This window comes from Telmatherina bonti (assembly GCF_933228915.1).
Source record: "Telmatherina bonti genome assembly, chromosome: 7".
NCBI classification, from domain to species: domain Eukaryota; kingdom Metazoa; phylum Chordata; class Actinopteri; order Atheriniformes; family Telmatherinidae; genus Telmatherina; species Telmatherina bonti.
Window position 1 is genome coordinate 15,695,017 of NC_136625.1, and position 25,894 is coordinate 15,720,910.

At 45.1% G+C, this 25,894-nt stretch overlaps 1 long non-coding RNA gene across 1 annotated transcript in view; it reads left to right on the top strand.

Moving 5' to 3' along the window:
* LOC306758958 overlaps positions 1-25,037 on the top strand; it is a 112,894-nt gene extending 87,857 nt beyond the window's left edge. Inside the window, exons 2-3 of the long non-coding RNA XR_013771408.1 lie at positions 24,431-24,528; positions 24,694-25,037. This is a non-coding gene — a long non-coding RNA (uncharacterized lncRNA). The remainder of the gene's footprint in view (positions 1-24,430; positions 24,529-24,693) is intronic.
* The last annotated feature ends 857 nt before the right edge of the window (positions 25,038-25,894 follow it).

The following is a 25,894-nucleotide window of genomic DNA, read 5'->3' on the forward strand; positions in this document are numbered from 1 at the left end:
CACGAAGCTCCATGGCGAACGTGGAGCCAATAGCATGAATCCCCTCAGACTAGTTCGTTCAAATGCGATGCGCCCAAATTGATAAAAAGAGCATAAACGCCAAGATGGCGGCCACCCCGTTGCCATGGTAACAGGTTCTCAATAGAGTTTTTTGCTCGTCTTGGTTACTTATACATGTGTGCCGAATTTCGTAGCCCTAGGTCAAAGTAGACTAACGGGCCCCTAGGGGCCCCCCCCAAAATGTGCCCCCCCCACAATACATATTACAATGCGTGAAGGACCTACCAAACATGAATTATTTTAATTTTGGTTGCGATCGGATGTATTTCTGCGAAGATATGAGTGAACCGTGCTTCATGGCGAGATCGCTTTTTTCCATGGGTTGCCACGGTAACACGCTTTCGCCTATCAAAAAGATTTGAATAACTTTTGGTCCCCATCTCGTCACGAAGCTCCATGGCGAATGTGGAGCCAATAGCATGAATCGCCTCAGACTAGTTCGTTCAAATGCGATGCGCCCAAATTGACAAAAACGGGCAAAAAAATGGCCGCAAACGCCAAGATGGCGGAAAGCCCGTTGCCATGACAACAGGCGTTTCAATGACTTTTTTACTTGTCTTGATGTGATAGACATGTGTACCGAATTTCGTCGTCCTACGTCAAACTAAAATTTTTTTTCCCCATTCTAGAGTCCATTTTTGGCGTTTCTAGGGGGCGCTGTCGAGGCATTTTTGCATTGGCGTGCATACAAACGCCAAATTATCGAAATTTTCACCGGACGTGAGGTGTGTGCCAAGTTTCGCAACTTTTCACGGGGTCTAAGGGGGTCAAAATTGAGTGAGTTGTGCTTAGGAGAATAATAATAATAATTAAAGCCGCAAGCGGCATCCATCGGGTCCTCGCCTCATGCCGAACCCTCCACCCGAGTCCTGGTTCTCCAAATGCTACATGTAAAGGACCCTCAGAGACAGTTCATTTTGATAGAGATATACAATTCACATATTGAGAAAAGAATGTGTGTAAATGCCAAGATGGTGGACAGCCCGTTACCATGGCAACATGTGTTTCATTGACTTTTTAGCTTGTCTTGGGATGTTACACATGTGTGCCGAATTTCGTAGCCCTAGGTCAAAGTAGACTGCCGGGCCCCAAGGGACCCCCCCTCAAAAAGTGCCCCCCCCCCACAACACATTCTATAATGTGTTAAGGACCTACCAAATATGAATAGTTACAGTTTTGGTGCACATCGCATGAATTTGTGCAAAGATATAAGCAAACCGTGTTTCATGGCGAGAAGGTTTTTTTTCCAAGATGGCGGACACTCCGTTGCCATGGTGACAGGTGCTTAATTGAGTTTTATGCTTGTCTAGGGTTGATACACATGTGTGCCGAATTTCGTAGCCCTAGCTCAAAGTAGACAATCGGGCCCCTAGGGGCCCCCCCCAGAATGCGCCCCCCCCACCATACATATTACAATGCGTTAAGGACCTACCAAACATGAATTATTTTAATTTTGGTTCCAATCGGATGTATTTCTGCGAAGATATGAGTGAACCATGTTTCATGGCGAGAACGCTTTTTTCCATGGGTTGCCACGGTAACACGCTTTCTCCTATCAGAAAGATTTGAATAACGTTTGGTCCCCATCTTGTCACGAAGCTCCATGGTGAATGTGGAGCCAATAGCATGAATCGCCTCAGACTAGTTCGTTCAAATACGATGCGCTTAAAGTGATAAAAAGGGCATAAACGCCATGATGGCGGACACCCCGTTGCCATGGTAACAGGTTCTCAATAGAGTTTTTTGCTCGTCTTGGTTACTTATACATGTGTACCGAATTTCGTAGCCATAGGTCAAAGTAGACTATCGGGCCCCTAGGGGCCCCCCCCAAAATGCGCCCCCCCCACAATACATATTACAATGCGTGAAGGACCTACCAAACATGAATTATCAGAATTTTGTTTCCGATCGGATGCATTTCTGCGAAGATATGAGTGAACCGTGTTTCATGGCGAGAACGCTTTTTTCCATGGGTTGCCACGGTAACATGCTTTGTCCTATGAGAAAGATTTGAATAACTTTTGGTCCCCATCTTGTCACGAAGCTCCATGGCGAATGTGGAGCCAATAGCATGAATCGCCTCAGACTAGTTCGTTCAAATGCGATGCGCCCAAATTGACAAAAACGGGCAAAAAAATGGCCGCAAACGCCAAGATGGCGGACAGCCCGTTGCCATGACAACAGGCGTTTCAATGACTTTTTTACTTGTCTTGATGTGATAGACATGTGTACCGAATTTCGTCGTCCTACGTCAAACTAAAAATTTTTTGCCCCATTCTAGAGGCCATTTTTGGCGTTTCTAGGGGGCGCCGTCGAGGCATTTTTGCATTGGCGTGCATACAAACGCCAAATTATCGAAATTTTCACCGGACGTGAGGTGTGTGCCAAGTTTCGCAACTTTTCACGGGGCCTAAGGGGGTCAAAATTGAGTGAGTTGTGCTTAGGAGAATAATAATAAACATTTGGAAAACAATAGGGCCTTGCCATACTTCGTATGGCTCGGACCCTAATTAAAGCCGCAAGCGGCATCCATCGGGTCCTCGCCTCATGCCGAACCCTCCACCCGAGTCCTGGTTCTCCTAATGCTACATGTGAAGGACCCACAGAGACAGTTCATTTTAATAGAGAAATACAATTCACATATTGAGAAAAGAATGTGTGTAAATGCCAAGATGGCAGACAGCCCGTTACCATGGCAACATGTGTTTCATTGACTTATCAGCTCGTCTTGGGATGTTAGACATGTGTGCCGAATTTCGTAGCCCTACGTCAAAGTAGACGATCGGGCCCCTAGGGGCCCCCCCCCAAAATGTGCCACCCCCACAATACATATTAAAATATGTTAAGGACCTACCAAATATGAATGTTTTCCACTTTGGTGCGGATCAGATGCATTTCTACCAAGATATGAGTGAACCGTGTTTCATGGCGAGGAGTATTTTTTTCAAGATGGCGGACACACCGTTGCCATGGTAACATGTGCTTAATCGAGTTTTATGCTTGTCTATGGTTGATACACATGTGTGCCGAATTTCGTAGCCCTAGATCAAAGTAGACGATCGGGCCCCTAAGGGCCCCCCCAAAAATGTGCCCCCCCCCACAATACATATTACAATGCGTGAAGGACCTACCAAATATGAATAATTGGAATTTTGGTTCCGATCGGATGCATTTCTGCAGAGATATAAGCAAACCGTGTTTCATGGCGAGAACGCATTTTTCCATGGGTTGCCACGGTAACACGCTTTCTCCTATCAAAAAGATTTGAATAACTTTTGGTCCCCATCTTGTCACAAAGCTCCATGGCGAATGTGGAGCCAATAGCATGAATCCCCTCAGACTAGTTCGTTCAAATACGTTGCACTTAAAGTGATAAAAAGGGCATAAACGCCAAGATGGCGGACACCCCGTTGCCATGGTAACAGGTTCTCAATAGAGTTTTTTGCTCGTCTTGGTTACTTATACATGTGTACCGAATTTCGTAGCCATAGGTCAAAGTAGACGATCGGGCCCCTAGGGCCCCCCCCCAAAATGCGCCCCCCCCACAATGCATATTACAATGCGTGAAGGACCTACCAAACATGAATTATTTTAATTTTGGTTCCGATCGGATGTATTTCTGCGACGATATGAGTGAACCGTGTTTCATGGCGAGAACGCTGTTTTCCATGGGTTGCCACGGTAACACGCTTTCTCCTATCAGAAAGATTTGAATAACTTTTGCTCCCCATCTTGTCACGAAGCTCCATGGCGAATGTGGAGCCAATAGCACGAATCGCCTCAGACTAGTTCGTTCAAATGCGATGCGCCCAAATTGACAAAAACGGGCAAAAAAATGGCCGCAAACGTCAAGATGGCGGACAGCCCGTTGCCATGACAACAGGCGTTTCAATGACTTTTTTACTTGTCTTGATGTGATAGACATGTGTACCGAATTTCGTCGTCCTACGTCAAACTAAAAATTTTTTGCCCCATTCTAGAGGCCATTTTTGGCGTTTCTAGGGGGCGCCGTCGAGGCATTTTTGCATTGGCGTGCATACAAACGCCAAATTATCGAAATTTTCACCGGACGTGAGGTGTGTGCCAAGTTTCGCAACTTTTCACGGGGCCTAAGGGGGTCAAAATTGAGTGAGTTGTGCTTAGGAGAATAATAATAAACATTTGGAAAACAATAGGGCCTTGCCATACTTCGTATGGCTCGGACCCTAATTAAAGCCGCAAGCGGCATCCATCGGGTCCTCGCCTCATGCCGAACCCTCCGCCCGAGTCCTGGTTCTCCTAATGCTACATGTGAAGGACCCGCACAGCCACGTCATTTTAATAGAGAAATACAATTCACATATTGAGAAAAGAATGTGTGTAAACGCCAAGATGGCGGACACCCCGTTACCATGGCAAGATGTGTTTCATTGCCTTTTTAGCTTGTCTTGTGATGATACACATGTGTGCTGAATTTCGTAGCTCGAGATGAAAGTAGACGATCGGGCCCCTTGGGGCCCCCCCAAAAAGTGTCCCCCCCACAATACATTCTATAATGTGTTAATGACCTACCAAATATGAATAGTTACAGTTTTGGTACACATCGTATGAATTTGTGCAAAGATATAAGCAAACCGTGTTTCATGGCGAGAAGTTTTTTTTCCAAGATGGCGGACACCCCGTTGCCATGGTAACGGCTGCACAATGAAGTTTTTTGCTTGTCTTGGGTTGATACACATGTGTGCCGAATTTCGTAGCCCTAGCTCAAAGTAGACGATCGGGCCCCTAAGGGCCGCCCCCAAAATGTGCCCCCCCCACAATACATATTACAACGCGTTAAGGACCTACCAAATATGAATTATTGGAATTTTGGTTCCGATCGGATGCATTTCTGCAGAGATATAAGCAAACCGTGTTTCATGGCGAGAACGCTTTTTTCCATGGGTTGCCACGGTAACAAGCTTTCTCCTATCAGAAAGATTTGAATAACTTTTGGTCCCCATCTTGTCACGAAGCTCCATGGCGAATGTGGAGCCAATACCATGAATCGCCTCAGACTAGTTCGTTCAAATACGATGCGCTTAAAGTGATAAAAAGGGCATAAACGCCAAGATGGCGGACACCCCGTTGCCATGTTAACAGGTTCTCAATGGAATTTTTTGCTCGTCTTGGTTACTTATACATGTGTACCGAATTTCGTAGCCATAGGTCAAAGTAGACTATCGGGCCCCTAGGGCCCCCCCCCAAAATGCGCCCCCCCCCCCCCCACAATACATATTACAAAGCGTGAAGGACCTAGCAAACATGAATTATTTTAATTTTGGTTCCGATCGGATGTATTTCTGCGAAGATATGAGTGAACCGTGTTTCATGGCGAGAACGCTTTTTTCCATGGGTTGCCACGGTAACACGCTTTCTCCTATCAGAAAGATTTGAATAACTTTTGGTCCCCATCTTGTCACGAAGCTCCATGGCGAATGTGGAGCCAATAGCATGAATCGCCTCAGACTAGTTCGTTGAAATACGTTGTGCTTAAAGTGATAAAAAGGGCATAAACGCCAAGATGGCGGACACCCCGTTGCCATGGTAACAGGTTCTCAATGGAGTTTTTTGCTCGTCTTGGTTACTTATACATGTGTACCGAATTTCGTAGCCCTAGGTCAAAGTAGACTATCGGGCCCCTAGGGGCCCCCCCAAAATGTGCCCCCCCCACAATACATATTACAATGCGTTAAGGACCTACCATATATAAATTATTAGAATTTTGGTTCCGATCGGATGTATTTCTGCGAAGATATGAGTGAACCGTGTTTCATGGCGAGAACGCTTTTTTCCATGGTTTGCCACGGTAACACGCTTTGTCCTGTTGGAAAGATTTCACTAACTTTTGCTCCCCATCTTGTCACGAAGCTTCCTGCTGAGTATGGATCCAATAGCCTGAATCCCCTCAGACTAGTTTGTTCAAATACGATACGCTTAAAGTGATAAAAAGGGCACAAACGCCAAGATGGCGGACACCCCGTTGCCATGGTAACAGGTGGTTAATTAAGTTTTTTGCTCGTCTTGGTTACTTATACATGTGTACTGAATTTCGTAGCTCTAGGTCAAATTAGACGATCAGGCCCCTAGGGGCCCCCGCCAAAAAGTGCCCCCCCCACAATACATTCTATAATGTGTTAAAGACCTACCAAATATGAATTATTGGAATTTTGGTTCCAATGGGATCTATTTCTGCGAAGATATGATTGAACCGTCTTTCATGGCGAGGAGTATTTTTTTCAAGATGGCGGACACACCGTTGCCATGGTAACAGGTGCTTAATCGAGTTTTATGCTTGTCTAGGGTTGATACACATGTGTGCCGAATTTCGTAGCCCTAGCTCAAAGTAGACGATCGGGCCCCTAGGGGCCCCCCGAAAATGTGCCCCTCCCCACAATACATATTACAACGCATTAAGGACCTACCAAATATGAATAATTGGAATTTTGGTTCCGATCGGATGCATTTCTGCAGAGATATAAGCAAACCGTGTTTCATGGCGAGAACGCTTTTTTCCATGGGTTGCCCCGGTAACACGCTTTGACCTATCAAAAAGATTTGAATAACTTTTGGTCCACATCTTGTCACAAAGCTCCATGGCGAACGTGGAGCACATAGCATGAATCCCCTCAGACTAGTTCGTTCAAATGCGATGCGCCCAAATTGATAAAAAGAGCATAAACGCCAAGATGGCGGCCACCCCGTTGCCATGGTAACAGGTTCTCAATAGAGTTTTTTGCTCGTCTTGGGTACTTATACATGTGTACCGAATTTCGTAGCCATAGGTCAAAGTAGACGATCGGGCCCCTAGGGGCCCCCCCCAAAATGCGCCCCCCCCACAATGCATATTACAATGCGTGAAGGACCTACCAAATATGAATTATTGGAATTTTGGTTCCGATCGGATGTATTTCTGCGAAGATATGAGTGAACCGTGTTTCATGGCGAGATCGCTTTTTTCCATGGGTTGCCACGGTAACACGCTTTCGCCTATCAAAAAGATTTGAATAACTTTTGGTCCCCATCTTGTCATGAAGCTCCATGGCGAATGTGGAGCCAATAGCATGAATCGCCTCAGACTAGTTCGTTCAAATACGATGCGCCCAAATTGAAAAAACGGGCAAAAAAATGGCCGTAAACGCCAAGATGGCGGACAGCCCGTTGCCATGACAACAGGCGTTTCAATGACTTTTTTACTTGTCTTGATGTGATAGACATGTGTACCGAATTTCGTCGTCCTACGTCAAACTAAAAATTTTTTTCCCCATTCTAGAGGCCATTTTTGGCGTTTCTAGGGGGCGCCGTCGAGGCATTTTTACATTGGCGTGCACACGGACCCCAGAATATCGCTATTTTCGCCGGGACTGAGGTGTGTGCCAAGTTTCGCAACTTTTCACGGGGTCTAAGGGGGTCAAAAATGGCCGAGTTGTGCTGACAAAAATAATAATAATAAACATTACAATAACAATAGGGCCCTGCCATACTTCGTATGGCTCGGACCCTAATAAACATTACAATAACAATAGGGCCCTGCCATACTTCGTATGGCTCGGACCCTAATTAAAGCCGCAAGCGGCATCCATCGGGTCCTCGCCTCATGCCGAACTCTCCACCCGAGTCCTGGTTCTCCTAATGCTACATGTGAAGGACCCGCACAGCATGTTCATTTTAATAGAGAAATACAATTCACATATTGAGAAATGAAAGTGTGTAAACCCCAAGATGGCGGACAGCCCGTTACCATGGCAACATGTGTTTCATTGACTTTTTAGCTCGTCTTGGGATGTTAGACATGTGTGCCGAATTTCGTGGCCCGAGATGAAAGTAGATGATCGGGCCCCTAGGGGCCCCACCAAAAAGTGCTCCCCCCACAATACATTCTATAATGTGTTAAGGACCTACCAAATATGAATATTTACAGTTTTGGTGCACATCGTATGAATTAGTGCAAAGATATAAGCAAACCGTGTTTCATGGCGAGAAGGTTTTTTTCCAAGATGGCGGACACTCCGTTGCCATAGTAACAGGTTGTAAATTGAGTTCTTTGCTTGTCTAGGGTTGATACACACGTGTGCCGAATTTCGTAGCCCTAGCTCAAAGTAGACGATCGGGCCCCTAGGGCCCCCCCCAAAAATGTCCCCCCCCCCCACAATACATATTACAATGCGTTAAGGACCTACCAAATATGAATTATTGGAATTTTGGTTCCGATCGGATGCATTTCTGCAGAGATATAAGCAAACCGTGTTTCATGGCGAGAACGCGTTTTTCCATGGGTTGCCACGGTAACACCCTTGTCCCCTATCAGAAAGATTTGAATAACTTTTGGTCCCCATCTTCTCATGAAGCTCCATGGCGAATGTGGAGCCAATAGCCTGAATCCCCTCAGACTAGTTCGTTCAAATACGATGCGCTTAAAGTGATAAAAAGGGCATAAACGCCAAGATGGCGGACACCCCGTTGCCATGGTAACAGGTTCTCAATAGAGTTTTTTGCTCGTCTTGGTTACTGATACATGTGTGCCGAATTTCGTAGCCATAGGTCAAAGTAGACGATCGGGCCCCTAAGGGCCCCCCCCCCAAATGCGCCCCCCCCCCACAATACATATTACAAAGCGTGAAGGACCTACCAAACATGAATCATTTTAATTTTGGTTCCGATCGGATGTATTTCTGCGAAGATATGAGTGAACCGTGTTTCATGGCGAGAACGGTTTTTTCCATGGGTTGCCACGGTAACACGCTTTCTCCTATCAAAAAGATTTGAATAACTTTTGGTCCCCATCTTGTCACGAAGATCCATGGCGAACGTGGAGCCAATAGCATGAATCGCCTCAGACTAGTTCGTTCAAATGCGATGCGCCCAAATTGACAAAAACGGGCAAAAAAATGGCCGCAAACGCCAAGATGGCGGACAGCCCGTTGCCATGAGAACAGGCGTTTCAATGACTTTTTTTACTTGTCTTGATGTGATAGACGTGTACCGAATTTTGTTGTCGTACGTCAAACTAAATTTTTTTTTCCCCCATTCTAGAGGCCATGTTTGGCATTTCTAGGGGGCGCCGTCGAGGCATATTTGCATTGGCGTGCATGCGGACCCCAGAATATCGCTATTTTCGCCAGGACTGAGGTGTGTGCCAAGTTTCGCAACTTTTCACGGGGGCTGAGTGGGTCAGAAATGGCCAAGTTGTGCTCAGAACGAGGAGAATAATAATTAAAGCCGCAAGCGGCATCCATCCGGTCGTCGCCTCATGCCGAACCCTCCACTCGAACTCGCCACAAAGCTTCCGGGTGTATGTGAAGTAAAAGGCACGAATCCAAAAGTGGTTTGTTCAAAAACAATGCACATACAGTGCTAAATGGGCGTAAACGCCAAGATGGCGGACACCCCGTTGCCATGGTAACAGGTGGTCAATGCACTTTTTTATTCGCCTTGGGTTGTTACACATGTGTGCCGAATTTCGTAGCCATAGGTGAAAGTAGACGATCGGGCCCCTGAGGGCCCCCCCCAAAAAGTGCCCCCCCACAATACATTCTATAATGTGTTAAGGACCTACCAAAGTGGAATATTTACAGTTTTGGTGCACATCGTGTGAATTAGTGCAAAGATATAAGCAAACCGTGTTTCATGGCGAGAAGGTTTTTTTCCAAGATGGCGGACACTCCGTTGCCATAGTAACAGGTTGTAAATTGAGTTTTTTGCTTGTCTTGGGTTGATACACATGTGTGCCGAATTTCGTAGCCCTAGCTCAAAGTAGACGATTGGGCCCCTAGGGGCCCCCCCCAAAATGTGCCCCCCCACAATACATATTACAATGCGTTAAGGACCCTCGAAATATCAATTATCAGAATTTTGGTTCCGATCGGATGCATTTCTGCAGAGATATAAGCAAACCGTGTTTCATGGCGAGAACGCTGTTTTCCATGGGTTGCCACGGTAACACGCTTTCTCCTATCAGAAAGATTTAAATAACTTTTGGTCTCCATCTTGTCACGAAGCTCCATGGCGAATGTGGAGCCAATAGCATGAATCGCCTCAGACTAGTTCATTCAAATACGATGCGCTTAAAGTGATAAAAAGGGCATAAACGCCAAGATGGTGGACACCCCGTTGCCATGGTAACAGGTTGTCAATAGAGTTTTTTGCTCGTCTTGGTTACTTATACATGTGTACCGAATTTCGTAGCCCTAGCTCAAAGTAAACTATCGGGCCCCTAGGGGCCCCCCCAAAATGTGCCCCCCCCCCCCCCCCACAATACATATTACAAAGCGTGAAGGACCTACCAAATATGAATTATTTTAATTTTGGTTCCGATCGGATGTATTTCTGCGAAGATATGAGTGAACCGTGTTTCATGGCGAGAACGCTTTTTTCCATGGGTTGCCACGGTAACATGCTTTCTCCTATTGAAAAGATCTCACTAACTTTTGCTCCCCATCTTGTAACGAAGCTTCCTGCTGAGTATGGAGCCAATCGCATGAATCCCCTCAGACTAGTTCGTTCAAATATGATGCGCTTAAAGTGATAAAAAGGGCATAAACGCCAAGATGGCGGCCACCCCGTTGCCATGGTAACAGGTTCTCAATAGAGTTTTTTGCTCGTCTTGGTTACTTATACATGTGTACCGAATTTCGTAGCCATAGGTAAAAGTAGACTATCGGGCCCCTCGGGGCCCCCCCCAAAATGCGCCCCACCCACAATACATATTACAATGCGTGAAGGACCTACCAAATATGAATTATTGGAATTTTGGTTCCGATCGGATGTATATCTGCAGGGATATGAGTGAACCGTGTTTCATGGCGAGATCGCTTTTTTCCATGGGTTGCCACGGTAACACGCTTTCTCCTATCAGAAAGATTTGAATAACTTTTGGTCTCCATCTTGTCACGAAGCTCCATGGCGAATGTGGAGCCAATAGCATGAATCGCCTCAGACTAGTTCGTTCAAATGCGATGCGCCCAAATTGACAAAAACGGGCCAAAAAATGGCCGCAAACGCCAAGATGGCGGAAAGCCCGTTTCCATGAGAATAGGCGTTTCAATGACTTTTTTACTTGTCTTGATGTGATAGACATGTGTACCGAATTTCGTCGTCCTATGTCAAACTAAATTTTTTTTACCCCATTCTAGAGGCCATTTTTGGCGTTTCTAGGGGGCGCCGTCGAGGCATTTTTGCATTGGCGTGCAGACGGACCCCAGAATATCGCTATTTTCGCCGGGACTGAGGTGTGTGCCAAGTTTCGCAACTTTTCACGGGGCCTAAGGGGGGTCAAAAATGGCCGAGTTGTGCTCAGAACGAGGAGAATAATAATAATTAAAGCCGCAAGCGGCATCCATCGGGTCCTCGCCTCATGCCGAACCCTCCAACCAAACTTGCCACAAAGCTTCCGGGTGGATGTGAAGTAAAAGGCACGAATCCAAAAGTAGTTTGTCCAAAAACAATGCACATACAGTGCTAAATGGGCGTAAACGCCAAGATGGCGGACACCCCGATGCCATGGTAACAGGTGGTCAATGCACTTTTTTACTCGCCTTGCGTTGTTACACATGTGTGTCGAATTTCATAGCCATAGGTGAAAGTAGACGATCGGGCCCCTGAGGGCCCCCCCCCAAAAAACTGCCCCCCCCACAATACATTCTGTAATGTGTCAAGGACCTACCAAATATGAATAGTTAAAGTTTTGGTGCACATCGCATGAATTTGTGCAAAGATATAAGCAAACCGTGTTTCATGGCGAGAAGGCTTTTTTCCAAGATGGCGGACACTCCAGTGCCATGGTAACAGGTGCTTAATTGAGTTTTATGCTTGTCTCGGGCTGATACACATGTGTGCCGAATTTCGTAGCCCTAGCTCAAAGTAGACGATCGGGCCCCTAGGGCCCCCCCCCCCAAAATGCGCCCCCCCACAATACATATTACAATGCGTGAAGGACCTACCAAACATGAATTATTTTAATTTTGGTTCCGATCGGATGTATTTCTGCGAATATATGAGTGAACCGTGTTTCATGGCGAGATCGCTTTTTTCCATGGGTTGCCACGGTAACACGCTTTCGCCTATCAAAAAGATTTGAATAACTTTTGGTCCCCATCTTGTCACGAAGCTCCATGGCGAATGTGGAGCCAATAGCATGAATCCCCTCAGACTAGTTCGTTCAAATACGATGCGCCCAAATTGAAAAAACGGGCCAAAAAATGGCCGCAAACGCCAAGATGGCGGACAGCCCGTTGCCAAGACAACAGACGTTTCAATGACTTTTTTACTTGTCTTGATGTGATAGACATGTGTACCGAATTTCGTCGTCCTACGTCAAACTAATTTTTTTTTACCCCATTCTAGAGGCCATTTTTGGCGTTTCTAGGGGGCGCCGTCGAGGCATTTCTGCATTGGCGTGCATACAAACGCCAGATTATCGAAATTTTCACTGGACGTGAGGTGTGTGCCAAGTTTCGCAACTTTTCACGGGGCCTAAGGGGGTCAAAATTGAGTGAGTTGTGCTTAGGAGAATAAACATTTCAATAACAATAGGGCCCTGCCATACTTCGTATGGCTCGGACCCTAATAATAATAACAAGCGGCATCCATCGGGTCCTCGCCTCATGCCGAACCCTCCACCCGAGTCCTGGTTCTCCTAATGCTACATGTGAAGGACCCGCACAGCCAGTTCATTTTAATAGAGAAATACAATTCACATATTGAGAAAAGAATGTGTGTAAACGCCAAGATGGCGGACAGCCCGTTACCATGGCAACATGTGTTTCATTGACTTTGTAGCTTGTCTTGGGATGATACACATGTATGCCGAATTTCGTAGCCCGAGATGAAAGTAGACGATCGGGCCCCTAGGGGCCCCCCCAAAAATTGTCCCCCCCACAATACATTCTATAATGTGTTAAGGACCTACCAAATATGAATAGTTACAGTTTTGGTGCACATCGTATGAATTTGTGCAAAGATATAAGCAAACCGTGTTTCATGGCGAGAAGGTTTTTTTCCAAGATGGCGGACACCCTGTTGCCATGGTAACGGCTGCACAATGAAGTTTTTTGCTTGTCTTGGGTTGATACACATGTGTGCCGAATTTCGTAGCCCTAGCTCAAAGTAGGCGATCGGGCCCCTAGGGCCCCCCCGAAAATGTGCCCCCCCCCACAATACATATTACAATGCGTTAAGGACCTACCAAATATGAATTATCTGAATTTTGGTTCCGATCGGATGCATTTCTGCAGAGATATAAGCAAACCGTGTTTCATGGCGAGAACGCTTTTTTCCATGGGTTGCCACGGTAACACGCTTTCTCCTATCAGAAAGATTTGAATAGCTTTTGGTCCCCATCTTGTCACGGAGCTCCATGGCGAATGTGGAGCCAATAGCCTGAATCCCCTCAGACTAGTTTGTTCAAATACGATGCGCTTAAAGTGATAAAAAGGGCATAAACGCCAAGATGGCGGCCACCCCGGTGCCATGGTAACAGGTTCTCAATAGAGTTTTTTGCTCGTCTTGGTTACTTATACATGTGTACCGAATTTCGTAGCCCTAGCTCAAAGTAGACTATCGGGCCCCTAGGGGCCCCCCCAAAATGCGCCCCCCCCACAATACATATTACAATGCGTGAAGGACCTACCAAATATGAATTATTTTAATTTTGGTTACGATCGGATGTATTTCTGCGAAGATATGAGTGAACCGTGTTTCATGGCGAGATCGCTTTTTTCCATGGGTTGCCACGGTAACACGCTTTCGCCTATCAAAAAGATTTGAATAACTTTTGGTCCCCATCTTGTCACGAAGCTCCATGGCGAATGTGGAGCCAATAGCATGAATCGCCTCAGACTAGTTCGTTCAAATGCGATGCGCCCAAATTGACAAAAACGGGCAAAAAAATGGCCGCAAACGCCAAGATGGCGGAAAGCCCGTTGCCATGACAACAGGTGTTTCAATGACTTTTTTACTTGTCTTCATGTGATAGACATGTGTACCGAATTTCGTCGTCCTACGTCAAACTAAAAAAATTTTTCCCCATTCTAGAGGCCATTTTTGGCGTTTCTAGGGGGCGCCGTCGAGGCATTTTTACATTGGCGTGCACGCGGACGCCAGAATATCGCTATTTTCGCCGGGACTGAGGTGTGTGCCAAGTTTCGCAACTTTTCACGGGGTCTAAGGGGGTCAAAATTGAGTGAGTTGTGCTGAGAAGAATAATAATAATAATTAAAGCCGCAAGCGGCATCCATCGGGTCCTCGCCTCATGCCAAACCCTCCAACCGAACTCGCCACAAAGCTTCCGGGTGGATGTGAAGTAAAAGGCACGAATCCAAAACTAGTTTGTTCAAAAACAATGCACATACAATGCTAAATGGGCGTAAACGCCAAGATGGCGGACACCCCGTTGCCATGGTAACAGGTGGTCAATGCACTTTTTTACTCGCCTTGGGTTGTTACACATGTATGCCAAATTTCGTAGCCATAGGTGAAAGTAGACGATCGGGCCCCTGAGGGCCCCCCCCAAAAAGTGCCCACCCCACAATACATTCTATAATGTGTTAAGGACCTACCAAATATGAATAGTTAAAGTTTTGGTTCACATCGCATGAATTTGTGCAAAGATATAAGCAAACCGTGTTTCATGGCGAGAACGCTTTTTTCCATGGGTTGCCACGGTAACACGCTTTCTCCTATCAGAAAGATTTGAATAACTTTTGGTCCCCATCTTGTCACGAAGCTCCATGGCGAATGTGGAGCCAATAGCATGAATCCCCTCAGACTAGTTCGTTCAAATACGATGCGCTTAAAGTGATAAAAAGGGCATAAACGCCAAGATGGCGGCCACCCCGTTGCCATGGTAACAGGTTCTCAATAGAGTTTTTTGCTCGTCTTGGTTACTTATACATGTGTACCGAATTTCGTAGCCCTAGCTCAAAGTAGACGATCGGGCCCCTAGGGGCCCCCCCAAAATGCGCCCCCCCCACAATATATATTACAATGCGTGAAGGACCTACCAAATATGAATTATTTTAATTTTGGTTCCGATCGGATGTATTTCTGCGAAGATATGAGTGAACCGTGTTTCATGGCGAGATCGCTTTTTTCCATGGGTTGCCACGGTAACACGCTTTCGCCTATCAAAAAGATTTGAATAACTTTTGGTCCCCATCTCGTCACGAAGCTCCATGGCGAATGTGGAGCCAATAGCATGAATCGCCTCAGACTAGTTCGTTCAAATGCGATGCGCCCAAATTGACAAAAACGGGCAAAAAAATGGCCGCAAATGCCAAGATGGCGGAAAGCCCGTTGCCATGACAACAGGCGTTTCAATGACTTTTTTACTTGTCTTGATGTGATAGACATGTGTACCGAATTTCGTCGTCCTACGTCAAACTAAAATTTTTTTTCCCCATTCTAGAGGCCATTTTTGGCGTTTCTAGGGGGCGCTGTCGAGGCATTTTCACATTGGCGTGCATACAAACGCCAAATTATCGAAATTTTCACCGGACGTGAGGTGTGTGCCAAGTTTCGCAACTTTTCACGGGGTCTAAGGGGGTCAAAATTGAGTGAGTTGTGCTTAGGAGAATAATAATAATAAAAATTACAATAACAATAGGGCCTTGCCATACTTCGTATGGCTCGGACCCTAATAATAATAAACATTACAATAACAATAGGGCCCTGCCATACTTCGTATGGCTCGGACCCTAATAAACATTACAATAACAATAGGGCCCTGCCATACTTCGTATGGCTCGGACCCTAATTAAAGCCGCAAGCGGCATCCATCGGGTCCTCGCCTGATGCCGAACCCTCCACCCGAGTCCTGGTTCTCCTAATGCTACATGTGAAGGACCCGCACAGCCAGTTCATTTTAATAGAGAAATACAATTCACATATTGAGAAAAGAATGTGTGTAAACGCCAAGATGGCGGACAGCCCGTTACCATGGCAACATGTGTTTCATTGACTTTTTAGCTTGTCTTGGGATGATACACATGTGTGCCGAATTTCGTAGCCCGAGATGAAAGTAGACGATCGGGCCCCTAGGGGCCCCCCCAAAAAGTGTCCCCCCCACAATACATTCTATAATGTGTTAAGGACCTACCAAATCTGAATAGTTACAGTTTTGGTGCACATCGTATGAATTTGTGCAAAGATATAAGCAAACCGTGTTTCATGGCGAGAAGGTTTTTTTTCCAAGATGGCGGATACCCCGTTGCCATGGTAACGGCTGCACAATGACGTTTTTTGCTTGTCTTGGGTTGATACACATGTGTGCCGAATTTCGTAGCCCTAGCTCAAAGTAGACGATCGGGCCCCTAGGGGCCACCCCCAAAATGTGCCCCCCCCACAATACATATTACAATGCGTTAAGGACCTGCCAAATATGAATTATTGGAATTTTGGTTCCGATCGGATGCATTTTGGCAGAGATATAAGCAAACCGTGTTTCATGGCGAGAACGCGTTTTTCCATGGGTTGCCACGGTAACACGCTTTCTCCTATCAGAAAGATTTGAATAACTTTTTGTCCCCATCTTGTCACGAAGCTCCATGGCGAATGTGGAGCCAATAGCATGAATCCCCTCAGACTAGTTCGTTCAAATATGATGCGCTTAAAGTGATAAAAAGGGCATAAACGCCAAGATGGCGGACACCCCGTTGCCATGGTAACAGGTTCTCAATAGAGTTTTTTGCTCGTCTTGGTTACTTATACATGTGTACCGAATTTCGTAGCCCTAGGTCAAAGTAGACTATCGGGCCCCTAGGGGCCCCCCCAAAATGCGCCCCCCCCACAATACATATTACAATGCGTGAAGGACCTACCAAATATGAATTATTTTAATTTTGGTTACGATCGGATGTATTTCTGCGAAGATATGAGTGAACCGTGTTTCATGGCGAGATCGCTTTTTTCCATGGGTTGCCACGGTAACACGCTTTCGCCTATCAAAAAGATTTGAATAACTTTTGGTCCCCATCTCGTCACGAAGCTCCATGGCGAATGTGGAGCCAATAGCATGAATCCCCTCAGACTAGTTCGTTCAAATATGATGCGCTTAAAGTGATAAAAAGGGCATAAACGCCAAGATGGCGGACACCCCGTTGCCATGGTAACAGGTTCTCAATAGAGTTTTTTGCTCGTCTTGGTTACTTATACATGTGTACCGAATTTCGTAGCCCTAGCTCAAAGTAGACTATCGGGCCCCTAGGGGCCCCCCCAAAATGCGCCCCCCCCACAATACATATTACAATGCGTGAAGGACCTACCAAATATGAATTATTTTAATTTTGGTTCCGATCGGATGTATTTCTGCGAAGATATGAGTGAACCGTGTTTCATGGCGAGATCGCTTTTTTCCATGGGTTGCCACGGTAACACGCTTTCGCCTATCAAAAAGATTTGAATAACTTTTGGTCCCCATCTCGTCACGAAGCTCCATGGCGAATGTGGAGCCAATAGCATGAATCGCCTCAGACTAGTTCGTTCAAATGCGATGCGCCCAAATTGACAAAAACGGGCAAAAAAATGGCCGCAAACGCCAAGATGGCGGAAAGCCCGTTGCCATGACAACAGGCGTTTCAATGACTTTTTTACTTGTCTTGATGTGATAGACATGTATACCGAATTTCGTCATCCTACGTCAAACTAAATTTTTTTTCCCCCATTCTAGAGGCCATTTTTGGCGTTTCTAGGGGGCGCTGTCGAGGCATTTTTGCATTGGCGTGCATACAAACGCCAAATTATCAAAATTTTCACCGGACGTGAGGTGTGTGCCAAGTTTCGCAACTTTTCACGGGGTCTAAGGGGGTCAAAATTGAGCGAGTTGTGCTTAAAATAATAAACATTACAATAACAATAGGGCCTTGCCATACTTCGTATGGCTCGGACCCTAATTAAAGCCGCAAGCGGCATCCATCGGGTCCTCGCCTCATGCCGAACCCTCCACCCGAACTCACCACAAAGCTTCCGGGTAGATGTGAAGTAAAAGGCATGAATCCAAAACTAGTTTGTTAAAAAACAATGCACATTCAGTAATAAATAGGCATAAACGCCAAGATGGCGGACACCATGTTGCCATGGTAACAGGTGGTCAATGCACTTTTTTTACTCGCCTTGGGTTGTTACACATGTGTGCCGAATTTCGTAGCCTAAGATGAAAGTAGACAATCGGGCCCCTGAGGGCCCCCCCAAAAAGTGCCCCCCCCACAATACATTCTATAATGTGTTAAGGACCTACCAAATATGAATAGTTAAAATTTTGGTGCACATCGCATGAATTTGTGCAAAGATATAAGCAAACCGTGTTTCATGGCGAGAAGGCTTTTTTCCAAGATGGCGGACACTCCAGTGCCATGGTAACAGGCTCTTAATTGAGTTTTATGCTTGTCTCTGGTTGATACACATGTGTGCCGAATTTCGTAGCCCTAGCTCAAAGTAGACTATCGGGCCCCTAAGGGCCCCCCCAAAATGTGCCCCCCCCACAATACATATTACAACACGTTAAGGACCTACCAAATATGAATTATTGGAATTTTGGTTCCGATCGGATGTATTTCTGCAGAAATATAAGCAAACCGTGTTTCATGGCGAGAACGCTGTTTTCCATGGGTTGCCACGGTAACACGCTGTCTCCTATCAGAAAGATTTGAATAACTTTTGGTCCCCATCTTGTCACGAAGCTCCATGGCGAATGTGGAGCCAATAGCCTGAATCCCCTCAGACTAGTTCGTTGAAATACGATGCGCTTAAAGTGATAAAAAGGGCATAAACGCCAAGATGGCGGACACCCCGTTGCCATGGTAACAGGTTCTCAATAGAGTTTTTTGCTCGTCTTGGTTACTTATACATGTGTACCGAATTTCGTAGCCATAGGTCAAAGTAGACTATCGGGCCCCTCGGGGCCCCCCCCCAAAATGCGCCCCCCCCACAATACATATTACAATGCGTTAAGGACCTGCCAAATATGAATTATTGGAATTTTGGTTCCGATCGGATGCATTTTGGCAGAGATATAAGCAAACCGTGTTTCATGGCGAGAACGCTTTTTTCCATGGGTTGCCACGGTAACACGCTTTCTCCTATCAAAAAGATTTGAATAACTTTTTGTCCCCATCTTGTCACGAAGCTCCATGGCGAATGTGGAGCCAATAGCATGAATCGCCTCAGACTAGTTCGTTCAAATGCGATGCGCCCAAATCGACAAAAACGGGCAAAAAAATGGCCCCAAACGCCAAGATGGCGGACAGCCTGTTGCCATGACAACAGGCGTTTCAATGACTTTTTTACTTGTCTTGATATGATAGACATGTGTACCGAATTTCGTCGTCCTACGTCAAACTAAAATTTTTTTTCCCCATTCTAGAGGCCATTTCTGGCGTTTCTAGGGGGCGCCGTCGAGGCATTTTTACATTGGCGTGCACGCGGACCCCAGAATATCGCTATTTTCGCCGGGATTGAGGTGTGTGCCAAGTTTCGCAACTTTTCACGGGGTCTAAGGGGGTCAAAAATGGCCGAGTTGTGCTCAGAACGAGGAGAATAATAATAAACATTACAATAACAATAGGGCCTTGCCACACTTCGTATGGCTCGGACCCTAATTAAAGCCGCAAGCGGCATCCATCGGGTCCTCGCCTCATGCCGAACCCTCCACCCGAACTCGCCACAAAGCTTCCGGGTGGATGTGAAGTAAAAGGCACGAATCCAAAGCTAGTTTGTTCAAAAACAATGTACATACAGTGCTAAATGGGCGTAAACACCAAGATGGCGGACACCCCGTTGCCATGGTAACAGGTGGTCAATGCACTTTTTTACTCGCCTTGGGTTGTTACACATGTGTGCCGGATTTCGTAGCCATAGGTGAAAGTAGACAATCGGGCTCCTGAGGGCCCCCCCCAGAAAGTGCCCCCCCCCCACAATACATTCTATAATGTGTTAAGGACCTACCAAATATGAATAGTTAAAGTTTTGGTGCACATCGCATGAATTTGTGCAAAGATATAAGCAAACCGTGTTTCATGGCGAGAAGGTTTTTTTCCAAGATGGCGGACACTCCATTGCCATGGTAACAGGTGCTTAATTGAGTTTTTTGCTTGTCTAGGGTTGATACACATGTGTGCCGGATTTCGTAGCCCTAGCTCAAAGTAGACGATCGGGCCCCTAGGGGCCCCCCCAAAATGTGCCCCCCCCCCCCTACAATACATATTACAATGCGTTAAGGACCTACCAAATATGAAGTATTGGAATTTTGGTTCCGATCGGATGTATTTCTGCGAAGATATGAGTGAACCGTGTTTCATGGCGAGGAGTATTTTTTTCAAGATGGCGGACACCCCGTTGCCATGGTAACAGGTTCTCAATAGAGTTTTTTGCTCGTCTTGGTTACTTATACATGTGTACCGAATTTCGTAGCCCTAGGTCAAAGTAGACGATCGGGCCCCTAGGGGCCGCCCCCAAAATGTGCCCCCTCCACAATACATATTACAATGCGTTAAGGACCTACCAAATATGAATGATTGGAATTTTGGTTCCGATCGGATGCATTTCTGCAGAGATATAAGCAAACCGTGTTTCATGGCGAGAACGCTTTTTTCCATGGGTTGCCACGGTAACAAGCTTTCTCCTATCAGAAAGATTTGAATAACTTTTGGTCCCCATCTTGTCACGAAGCTCCATGGCGAATGTGGAGCCAATAGCATGAATCGCCTCAGACTAGTTCGTTCAAATACGATGCGCTTAAAGTGATAAAAAGGGCATAAACGCCAAGATGGCGGACACCCCGTTGCCATGGTAACAGGTTCTCAATAGAGTTTTTTTGCTCGTCTTGGTTACTTATACATGTGTACCGAATTTCGTAGCCATAGGTCAAAGTAGACAATCGGGCCCCTAGGGGCCCCCCCGAAAATGTGCCCCCCCCCACAATACATATTACAATGCGTTAAGGACCTACCAAATATGAATTATCTGAATTTTGGTTCCGATCGGATGTATTTCTGCGAAGATATGAGTGAACCGTGTTTCATGGCGAGAACGCTTTTTTCCATGGGTTGCCACGGTAACACGCTTTCTCCTATCAGAAAGATTTGAATAGCTTTTGGTCCCCATCTTGTCACGAAGCTCCATCGCGAATGTGGAGCCAATAGCCTGAATCCCCTCAGACTAGTTCGTTCAAATGCGATGCGCTTAAAGTGATAAAAAGGGCATAAACGCCAAGATGGCGGACACCCCGTTGCCATGGTAACAGGTTCTCAATAGAGTTTTTTGCTCGTCTTGGTTACTTATACATGTGTACCGAATTTCATAGCCATAGGTCAAAGTAGACTATCGGGCCCCTAGGGGCCCCCCCCCAAAATGCGCCCCACCCACAATACATATTACAATGCGTGAAGGACCTACCAAACATGAATTATTTTAATTTTGGTTCCGATCGGATGTATTTCTGCGAAGATATGAGTGAACCGTGTTTCATGGCGAGAACGCTTTTTTCCATGGGTTGCCACGGTAACACGCTTTCTCCTATCAAAAAGATTTGAATAACTTTTGGTACCCATCTTGTCACGAAGCTCCATGGCGAATGTGGAGCCAATAGCATGAATCGCCTCAGACTAGTTCGTTCAAATGCGATGCGCCCAAATTGACAAAAACGGGCCAAAAAATGGCCGCAAACGCCAAGATGGCGGAAAGCCCGTTGCCATGACAACAGGCGTTTCAATGACTTTTTTACTTGTCTTGATGTGATAGACATGTGTACCGAATTTTGTCGTCCTACGTCAAACTAAATTTTTTTGACCCCATTCTAGAGGCCATTTTTGGCGTTTCTAGGGGGCGCCGTCGAGGCATTTTTGCATTGGCGTGCACGCGGACCCCAGAATATCGCTATTTTCGCCGGGACTGAGGTGTGTGCCAAGTTTCGCAACTTTTCACGGGGCCTAAGGGGGTGAAAAATAGCCGAGTTGTGCTCAGAACGAGGAGAATAATAATAAACATTACAATAACAATAGGGCCCTGCCATACTTCGTATGGCTCGGACCCTAATTAAAGCCGCAAGCGGCATCCATCGGGTCCTCGCCTCATGCCGAACCCTCCACCCGAGTCCTGGTTCTCCAAATGCTACATGTAAAGGACCCTCAGAGACAGTTCATTTTGATAGAGATATACAATTCACATATTGAGAAAAGAATGTGTGTAAATGCCAAGATGGTGGACAGCCCGTTACCATGGCAACATGTGTTTCATTGACTTTTTAGCTTGTCTTGGGATGTTACACATGTGTGCCGAATTTCGTAGCCCTAGGTCAAAGTAGACTGCCGGGCCCCTAGGGACCCCCCCTCAAAAAGTGCCCCCCCCCCCACAACACATTCTATAATGTGTTAAGGACCTACCAAATATGAATAGTTACAGTTTTGGTGCACATCGCATGAATTTGTGCAAAGATATAAGCAAACCGTGTTTCATGGCGAGAAGGTTTTTTTTCCAAGATGGCGGACACTCCGTTGCCATGGTGACAGGTGCTTAATTGAGTTTTATGCTTGTCTAGGGTTGATACACATGTGTGCCGAATTTCGTAGCCCTAGCTCAAAGTAGACAATCGGGCCCCTAGGGGCCCCCCCCAGAATGCGCCCCCCCCACCATACATATTACAATGCGTTAAGGACCTACCAAACATGAATTATTTTAATTTTGGTTCCAATCGGATGTATTTCTGCGAAGATATGAGTGAACCATGTTTCATGGCGAGAACGCTTTTTTCCATGGGTTGCCACGGTAACACGCTTTCTCCTATCAGAAAGATTTGAATAACTTTTGGTCCCCATCTTGTCACGAAGCTCCATGGTGAATGTGGAGCCAATAGCATGAATCGCCTCAGACTAGTTCGTTCAAATACGATGAGCTTAAAGTGATAAAAAGGGCATAAACGCCATGATGGCGGACACCCCGTTGCCATGGTAACAGGTTCTCAATAGAGTTTTTTGCTCGTCTTGGTTACTTATACATGTGTACCGAATTTCGTAGCCATAGGTCAAAGTAGACTATCGGGCCCCTAGGGGCCCCCCCCAAAATGCGCCCCCCCCACAATACATATTACAATGCGTGAAGGACCTACCAAACATGAATTATCAGAATTTTGTTTCCGATCGGATGCATTTCTGCGAAGATATGAGTGAACCGTGTTTCATGGCGAGAACGCTTTTTTCCATGGGTTGCCACGGTAACATGCTTTGTCCTATCAAAAAGATTTGAATAACTTTTGGTCCCCATCTTGTCACGAAGCTCCATGGCGAATGTGGAGCCAATAGCATGAATCGCCTCAGACTAGTTCGTTCAAATGCGATGCGCCCAAATTGACAAAAACGGGCAAAAAAATGGCCGCAAACGCCAAGATGGCGGACAGCCCGTTGCCATGACAACAGGCGTTTCAATGACTTTTTTACTTGTCTTGATGTGATAGACATGTGTACCGAATTTCGTCGTCCTACGTCAAACTAAAAATTTTTTGCCCCATTCTAGAGGCCATTTTTGGCGTTTCTAGGGGGCGCCGTCGAGGCATTTTTGCATTGGCGTGCATACAAACGCCAAATTATCGAAATTTTCACCGGACGTGAGGTGTGTGCCAAGTTTCGCAACTTTTCACGGGGCCTAAGGGGGTCAAAATTGAGTGAGTTGTGCTTAGGAGAATAATAATAAACATTTGGAAAACAATAGGGCCTTGCCATACTTCGTATGGCTCGGACCCTAATAATAATTAAAGCCGCAAGCGGCATCCATCGGGTCCTCGCCTCATGCCGAAGACACCCCGCCCCCCCCCTCCATTGTGGACGAGGTGAAGGACCTAGAAAATAGAAATGCAGTTAACTTTGATGCCGATCCAATGTATTTTTATGGACATAAACAATGTCTATCCAGTGAAAAAAAAATGTACTGGTCCACCAAACCATGACTCATGTGGATATGCTGTTCAACCAGTTTCAGAAATTAAACATCAACCCTGTCTGGATTAAAACTCTTTTTCAGAGGTTCAAAGACAACATGCTCAACATCAGGTAAATATTTATATTTATATAAATTATAATTTATTGTTTACTCAGAAAGTTATTGTTAAATAGAGCAGTCACTCATTTAAGACTGTAAAAGCCATAAGTTTATTGACTTGACATCACAGCAAATTATTCTTATGAAGCACATCGCATTTCATTCTTTTGGTATTTAAAGAAAGATTCTTTTATGTTTCATGATAAACCTTTTCTTAATCCAGACTGTGACCTAAACAGGTCAAGTGATCGGTAGAATATAGATTATTATGGTGTTTCATGAATGTTTTTAGTGCATAAAAACCTTCATTATGTTATTATGTTGTTTGGACCAGGATGTCAGTCCCGTCTCTCTGTGAGGACAGCACTGCTGGACAGCCGGTGAAGAGACAGGATGCTGGGACCAGGAGAACAACAGAGGCTGGCTACAGAGGTCAGTCATATTTTCAGTCAAATCCATGTAGTTTATATTCTTACTTTGGTCACATGATGCTAGAACAATACTGAAGATCTGGTACAGAATTATTGACACCCCTTATCAATAGAATTGCTAAGGTCTGACTTTCTTATAATTGAAAACTTTTGATGTTTGCTTCAGGTCTGTGATACCATCCTGGTGCACGCTGAGGAGCAGCTAAACACGACTGTTAAGGCATGTCCCATGTTGGACAAGGCCAAGGCAGAACTGTCCCTCTTCTACAAGAACAGTGAAGTTAAAGGTTGTGGTGCAGAAGTGCCTCTGTAGCAGTTTCTCATAAAGAACAACCTTCAGATGAGTCACAGCCTTCTCCAGATCATTATGTCAACACCATAACAACTGCTGAATCTGAGAAATGCTTTTCTACTCGACTGTGAGAAACTCCATGACACAGGATCGCCTCAACGCCATGCCATGCTCTTCATGGAGAATAAGCTTGTGGGGGACATTCAGACTTTAATAGGAGGATTATTGAGAGATTTGCCTTAAATAAGGAGAGGAAAACTAAATTCTTCTACCAGTTTTATTTGATCTTTTGTTCTTGGAGAAAACCAAATATGAAATCAGTTCATTCATCAGGTTCTAGTGTTCATTATTTAGTAGTCAAAGAATTATTACTGAATGTAGATTGTTGCAAAAGTCCTGTCAAAAGTTTGAGTGAGGTTAGATTTTTTAGGGAAAGGTATGCTGGTGTTTACTTTCTGTAGCCGACACCAAAAGCACTTCTCATGCCTATTGTCTTATTAAGGCTTGTGACAAATATTTATGTGTAGATTTGTTTTACCACTGTTTATATTTCAAAATATATTATGAGCTAATTAATGTCTTTTTTTTTTTTACAAAAATATTTGTATTAAATAAGATGTTAAATACAATCCTGTCATTATAAAACAAAATTTTCCTTTGAGCTAAATTATGAATTTCTGGTATTTGTCATTGTTGTCATTTTATGATATAATAAAGTATTTGTGAAATACATAACTTTTAAAGTAGATTTTTTTTTATTGCTATAATTATTGTTTGTCTTCAACAATAGATAGATTTGACAAAGCCCCACCTAAAAAATAATAAAATATATATATACACACACACACACATACATATATATATATATATATATATATATATATATATATATATATATATATATATATATATATATATATATAATGTGTGTGTGTGTGTGTGTGTGTGTGTATGTATGTATGTACATGTGGACATTTATGGGTCACTGAATACAAAATATACTGTATTTTTTTCCATTTTATTTGTTTATTTATTTTCCTTTATTCATCCATGTCCAAGGTGTCATCACCTTAAT